Source organism: Oncorhynchus gorbuscha, linkage group LG12 (genome assembly GCF_021184085.1).
Source record: "Oncorhynchus gorbuscha isolate QuinsamMale2020 ecotype Even-year linkage group LG12, OgorEven_v1.0, whole genome shotgun sequence".
Lineage (NCBI taxonomy): Eukaryota > Metazoa > Chordata > Actinopteri > Salmoniformes > Salmonidae > Oncorhynchus > Oncorhynchus gorbuscha.
In genome coordinates this window covers 66,405,547-66,413,046 of record NC_060184.1, presented here as the reverse complement: position 1 = coordinate 66,413,046, position 7,500 = coordinate 66,405,547, and the positions used below count along the sequence as shown (strand labels likewise).

Below are 7,500 nucleotides of genomic sequence, written 5' to 3'. Positions count from 1 at the left end.
GGGTTATTATTCAAGTATATATTTTCATTAGTTATTCAGGTCTGTGTTCCCCAGCCAGTGTACGACACATACTGCACAGTAGTCGTATCACAGAGTAAAACACTGCCACCTGTCTGGTGGAGTGAGCTACAGGCTCAATGATGTGGAACTTCACTGAGGCAAATACACACACACCTTAGCAAGGCCACATCTTCCAGTACATTAGGTTTACACAGCAGCTCAATCTCTGCCTCAACCAAGGGAGGGAGACCGAATGTGCAAGGCAGGAATGTGTGTATGTGTGTGTGTGTGTCTGGGAGAGAGAGAGAGAGAGAGAGAGAGAGAGAGAGAGAGAGAGAGAGAGAGAGAGAGAGAGAGAGAGAGAGAGAGAGAGAGAGAGAGAGAGAGAGAGAGAGAGAGAGAGAGAGAGAGAAAGTCCCCAGTCACATAGTGGTGAAGGGAAATATGAGCGAGGTGGACTATAGGTGGACTATAGCAGCTTCACACTGGGGGGGAAGCAGACCATTTATCCCTGAATAACCTTAACGGTCCCGGTGTTTGATAATGTTACGCTCCCTGGTTGAGACTGAACCGATCTGTGACATGATGTACTTTGTCTAACAACCATACTCCCTCATACTCCCTCATACTCCCTCCTACTCCCCCATACTCCCCTCACTCCCTCCTACTCCCCCATACTCCCTCATACTCCCTCCTACTCCCTCCTACTCCCTCTCCCCCATACTCCCTCCTACTCCCTCATACTCCCTCCTACTCCCCCATACTCCCCCATACTCCCCCATACTCCCTCCTACTCCCTCCTACTCCCCCATACTCCCTCATACTCCCTCCTACTCCCTCATACTCCCTCCTACTCCCCCATACTCCCTCATACTCCCTCCTACTCCCCCATACTCCCTCCCTCCCCCATACTCCCTCCTACTCCCTCCTACCCCCATACTCCCCCATACTCCCCCATACTCCCTCCTACTCCCCCATACTCCCTCCTACTCCCCCATACTCCCTCCTACTCCCCCATACTCCCTCCTACTCCCCCATACTCCCCATACTCCCCCATACTCCCTCCTACTCCCCCATACTCCCTCCTACTCCCCCATACTCCCTCCTACTTCCCCATACTCCCTCCTACTCCCCCATACTCCCTCCTACTCCCCCATACTCCCTCATAGTACTGACTGAGACCACTTGTGCCGTCACCACCGGTGAAAATACACACGTACCCCAACACCCCACACGTACCCCAACACCCCACACGTACCCCAACACCCCACACGTACCCCAACACCCCACACGTACCCCAACACCCCACACGTACACACACACACACGTACCCCAACACCCCACACACACACACACGTACCCCAACACCCCACACGTACCCCAACACCCCACACACACACGTACCCCAACACCCCACACACACACACACGTACCCCAACACCCCACACGTACCCCAACACCCCACACACACACACACGTACCCCAACACCCCACACGTACCCCAACACCCCACACACACACGTACCCCAACACCCCCCACACACACACACGTACCCCAACACCCCACACGTACCCCAACACCCCACACACACACACACATACCCCAACACCCCACACGTACCCCAACACCCCACACACACACGTACCCCAACACCCCACACACACACGTACCCCAACACCCCACACACACACGTACCCCAACACCCCACACACACACACGTACCCCAACACCCCACACACACACACGTACCCCAACACCCCACACACACACACGTACCCCAACACCCCACACACACACACGTACCCCAACACCCCACACGTACCCCAACACCCCACACACACACACACACGTACCCCAACACCCCACACGTACCCCAACACCCCACACACACACGTACCCCAACACCCCACACACACACACACGTACCCCAACACCCCACACACACACACACCCCAACACCCCACACACACACACACACACACATGTACCCCCACACACACACGTACCCCAACACCCCCCACACACACACACGTACCCCAACACCCCACACGTACCCCAACACCCCACACACACACGTACCCCAACACCCCACACGTACCCCAACACCCCACACACACACGTACCCCAACACCCCCACACACACACACACGTACCCCAACACCCCACACACACACACGTACCCCAACACCCCACACACACACACACACGTACCCCCACACACACACGTACCCCAACACCCCACACGTACCCCAACACCCCCATACACACGTACCCCAACACCCCACATGTACCCCAACACCCCACACACACACGTACCCCAACACCCCACACGTACCCCAACACCCCACACACACACGTACCCCAACACACCACACACACACGTACCCCAACACCCTACACACACACACGTACCCCAACACCCCACACACACACACGTACCCCAACACCCCACACACACACACGTACCCCAACACCCCCCACACACACACGTACCCCAACACCCCACACACACACACATGTACCCCAACACCCCACACACACACACGTACCCCAACACCCCACACACACTCTTCTGTAGTATCACCTTTCACAGCTCTTCTGAATTCTTTGTTGGACAGACAGAGAATGTGATGGACACATGTTGCCTACATTAAAGCCTAATATTTGCTCTGATATTTGCTTTGAATGAAAATCTGGGGATGGTTTTCCTCTGTCCTGGTTTTATTAAAGACAAGCAGAATGAATGACTACAATGTCTCAGTCTAAATGCCAACCTACTCCTCTGAGAGAGACAGATGGAGAGGATGGTAGAAGAGGAGACATGCGATTACATTTATCTGTTCCATTTCTAGACTAAAGCAAATAGCTCCGAGCTGCACAAATAGCAAGCTGGACATGTGCCACTGACTGTCATCGGCTGTCACTGTTTAAACAACCAAGGGCCAGGGAGTTATACAAGGTGACAGGCTTTCGTTCCAACCAAGCACTAACACACCTAACTCAACTAATCAACAACACTTTGATAAGTTTAGTGTTAGTGGACGGAAAACACATTCTGTAATGAAAGTCGATGGGGAAAGACATGAAATTGAAACTAAAAGTGTTTAGCAAGAACCCTGCCTTTGGCCATTGCAATTATGATGGTTATTTTCTATTAGCTGGTATCATTATAAAGTAGACAATGTATCTATGGAAATGCACTAAAACCTCTCTCCTTCCCTCTCCCCCCCCCCTCGATGTCGAGAGACATTTCAACTTTGAGACAATCAGAGAGAACGAACCTCTGCAAACAAAAGGAGCAACAAGGAGGAGAAAAGAGGCTACTTTTCCTGCTGGCTGTAAGGGATTTCCTCTTCCAAGAGGAGAGGAGAAAAGAGGCTACTTTTCCTGCTGGCTGTAAGGGATTTCCTCTTCCAAGAGGAGAGGAGAAAAGAGGCTACTTTTCCTGCTGGCTGTAAGGGATTTTCTCTTCCAAGAGGAGAGGAGAAAAGAGGCTACTTTTCCTGCTGGCTGTAAGGGATTTCCTCCTCCTCTTCCGAGAGGAGAGGAGAAAAGAGGCTACTTTTCCTGCTGGCTGTAAGGGATTTCCTCTTCCGAGAGGAGAGGAGAAAAGAGGCTACTTTTCCTGCTGGCTGTAAGGGATTTCCTCTTCCAAGAGGAGAGGAGAAAAGAGGCTACTTTTCCTGCTGGCTGTAAGGGATTTTCTCTTCCAAGAGGAGAGGAGAAAAGAGGCTACTTTTCCTGCTGGCTGGATTTCCTCCTCCTCTTCCGAGAGGAGAGGAGAAAAGAGGCTACTTTTCCTGCTGGCCTCCTCTCTTCCGAGAGGAGAGGAGAAAAGAGGCTACTTTTCCTGCTGGCTGTAAGGGATTTCCTCCTCCTCTTCCGAGAGGAGAGGAGAAAAGAGGCTACTTTTCCTGCTGGCTGTAAGGGATTTCCTCCTCCTCTTCCGAGAGGAGAGGCGAAAAGAGGCTACTTTTCCTGCTGGCTGTAAGGGATTTCCTCCTCCTCTTCCGAGAGGAGAGGAGAAAAGAGGCTACTTTTCCTGCTGGCTGTAAGGGATTTCCTCCTCCTCTTCCCAAGAGGAGAGGAGAAAAGAGGCTAATTTTCCTGCTGGCTGTAAGGGATTTCCTCCTCCTCCTCCGAAGAGGAGAGGCGAAAAGGATCAGAGGACCAATATGCGGCGTGGTAAGTGTCCATGGTTCTTTTAATACGTAAATGTACACATGAACAACTGAATACAATAACAAGAAACGTAAAAACCCAAACAGTCCTATCTGGTGCAAACACAGAGACAGGAACAAGCACCCACAAACACACAGTGAAACCCACACCTGAGAACCATACTAGGCCGAAACATAGAAATACCCAAATCATAGAAAAACAAACATAGACTGCCCACCCCAACTCATACCCTGACCATACTAAATAATGACAAAACAAAGGAAATAAAGGTCAGAACGTGACACTGGCTGTACTCGTATAATACAAATGTGTATGAAGTCAGTGTACATACGTTCATGGTTCAACAATACTAAGATAGTTGACGGAGCAAAACAGAATATGCATACACATATGAGGACATTTTCAGATCAGTTTTGAGTGGCCAATGAAATCCATTCTATCCCTTGATGAAATCAGTGTAACAGGCTAGACAGTCAGTCAAGAATCTACTTTCCACAGCTAAATGCCAACGCATTTCTGTTTGTGTGTATGCATGCACGTGTGTGTGTGTGTGTGTGTGTGTGTGTGTGTGTGTGTGTGTGTGTGTGTGTGTGTGTGTGTGTGTGTGTGTGTGTGTGTGTGTGTGTGTGTGTGTGTGTGTGTGTGTGTGTGTGTGTGTGTGTGTGTGTGTGTGTGTGTGTGTGTGTGCGTGCGTGTGTGTGTGTGTGTGTGTCCACAGGGAGTTAAATTCATTTGAGATGAAAACTAGATGGTGGGACTTACCCCCACACAACCCATAGCACTCACTGACCCTCTGATAGTCGCTTACAGTCGGTATCCATTATTAGTTATAATATAATATTGCTTTCAGAGTTACGTTCCAAAGTGGAGAAACAGAGAAAGGACTGGAAGGAATGATTACAGTAATTTTCCTCAGATTCACAGGATGAAAAGACTCCATCTAACATGTTGCGTTACCAATAGATGATTACAGTATCAATCCCTTTCACCGCTTATTTCTCCCTGTCCTTTCCTCTTTCTGTGCTTCCTTTGGAAATCCCCACAGGCTGAAAGCACATCACTTCTGAATTCCAAAATGGAATGGGGATTTTAGGTTCATAAATTTATTTTATTAGAGGATAATAAAACCGACAACTAAAATGTAGCAACTGGAGAAGGGGTAGAATGGCTTTTGGAGAATGAGAACGTGAGAGAGAAAGACGCATACACACAACGGGCAGGTCCAGCAGTAATTAAGGGGTGAAACACACACACACAACGGGCAGGTCCAGCAGTAATTAAGGGGTGAAACACACACACACAACGGGCAGGTCCAGCAGTAATTAAGGGGTGAAACACAACACACAGGGGCAGGTCCAGCAGTAATTAAGGGGTGAAACACACACACACAAGGGGCAGGTCCAGCAGTAATTAAGGGGTGAAACACACACACACAAGGGGCAGGTCCAGCAGTAATTAAGGGGTGAAACACACACACACAAGGGGCAGGTCCAGCAGTAATTAAGGGGTGAAACACACACACACAACGGGCAGGTCCAGCAGTAATTAAGGGGTGAAAACACACACACACACACAACAGGCAGGTCCAGCAGTAATTAAGGGGTGAAACACACACACACACACACAACAGGCAGGTCCAGCAGTAATTAAGGGGTGAAACACACACACACACAACAGGCAGGTCCAGCAGTAATTAAGGGGTGAAACACACACACACAACAGGCAGGTCCAGCAGTAATTAAGGAGTGAAACACACACACACACACACACACACACACACACACACACACACACACACACACACACACACACACACACACACACACACACACACACACACACACACACACACACACACACACACACACACACACACAACGGGCAGGTCCAGCAGTAATTAAGGGGTGAAACACACACACACACACACAACGGGCAGGTCCAGCAGTAATTAAGGGGTGAAACACACACACAACAGGCAGGTCCAGCAGTAATTAATGGGTGAAACACACACACACACACACACACACACACACACACACACACACACACACACACACACACACACACACACACACGCACGCACGCACGCACGCACGCACGCATGCGCACACACACACACACACACAACGGGCAGGTCCAGCAGTAATTAAGGGGTGAAACACACACACAACAGGCAGGTCCAGCAGTAATTAATGGGTGAAACACACACACACACACAACGGGCAGGTCCAGCAGTAATTAAGGAGTGAAACACACACACACACACACACACAACAGGCAGGTCCAGCAGTAATTAAGGAGTGAAACACACACACACACAACAGGCAGGTCCAGCAGTAATTAAGGGGTGAAACACACACACACACACACAACAGGCAGGTCCAGCAGTAATTAAGGAGTGAAACACACACACACACACAACAGGCAGGTCCAGCAGTAATTAAGGAGTGAAACACACACACACACACACACACACACACACACACACACACACACACACACACACACACACACACACACACACACACACACACATGAACACACACACACACACACACACACACACACACAACAGGCAGGTCCAGCAGTAATTAAGGGGTGAAAACACACACACACACACACAACAGGCAGGTCCAGCAGTAATTAAGGAGTGAAACACACACACACACACACACACACACACACACACACACACACACACACACACACACACACACACACACACACACACACACACACACACACACACACACACACACACACACACACAACAGGCAGGTCCAGCAGTAATTAAGGGTTGAAACACACACACAACGGGCAGGTCCAGCAGTAATTAAGGAGTGAAACACACACACACACACACACACACACACACACACACACACACACACACACACACACACACACACACACACACACACACACACACACACACACACACACACACACACACACACACACACACACACACACACACAACAGGCAGGTCCAGCAGTAATTAAGGGTTGAAACACACACACAACGGGCAGGTCCAGCAGTAATTAAGGAGTGAAACAACACACACACACACACACACACACACACACACACACACACACACACACACACACACACACACACACACACACACACACACACACACACACACACACACACACACACACACACACACACAACAGGCAGGTCCAGCAGTAATTAAGGGGTGAAACACACACACACACACACACAACAGGCAGGTCCAGCAGTAATTAAGGAGTGAAACAAACACACACACACACACACACACACACACACACACACACACACACACACACACA

The 7,500-nt window shown here is 49.8% G+C and overlaps 1 protein-coding gene across 2 annotated transcripts in view; it reads right to left on the bottom strand.

Moving 5' to 3' along the window:
- The window catches only part of LOC123991256 (contactin-associated protein-like 2), a 358,139-nt gene that overhangs the window by 168,096 nt on the left and 182,543 nt on the right, over positions 1–7,500 (bottom strand). The gene's annotated exons all lie outside the window — the stretch shown is intronic.